Genomic DNA, 346 nt, shown 5'->3' on the forward strand with positions numbered 1-346 from the left:
GACTAACACACATACACTGGTTAGGTTATGCCTACCCATACCTAATCACAATCTTGCTACAAATCATTCTTTAAAGCAAATTTTACGTTACGTAAAAATGACATACAGAGGACTTTCCAGTACTCACCCTTTGTTTATAATCTTAAGGCGGGATAATTTCGTAAATCCCTTTCCTGGTTCTGTAGGGGTTCTTAATCATGATAATTCATCATTAAATAGTGTCTTCGTAATTCCATTAAAAGGAATAATACGAATTGTCGCTTTTCAAAGAAACAAAGCACTTTTTGATGACTTGATTTCACCATAAAGAAATATTATCAACGTAAGGCCTTTAAAAAAAATTGTA

Source organism: Penaeus monodon, chromosome 22, assembly GCF_015228065.2.
Source record: "Penaeus monodon isolate SGIC_2016 chromosome 22, NSTDA_Pmon_1, whole genome shotgun sequence".
Classification (NCBI taxonomy): domain Eukaryota; kingdom Metazoa; phylum Arthropoda; class Malacostraca; order Decapoda; family Penaeidae; genus Penaeus; species Penaeus monodon.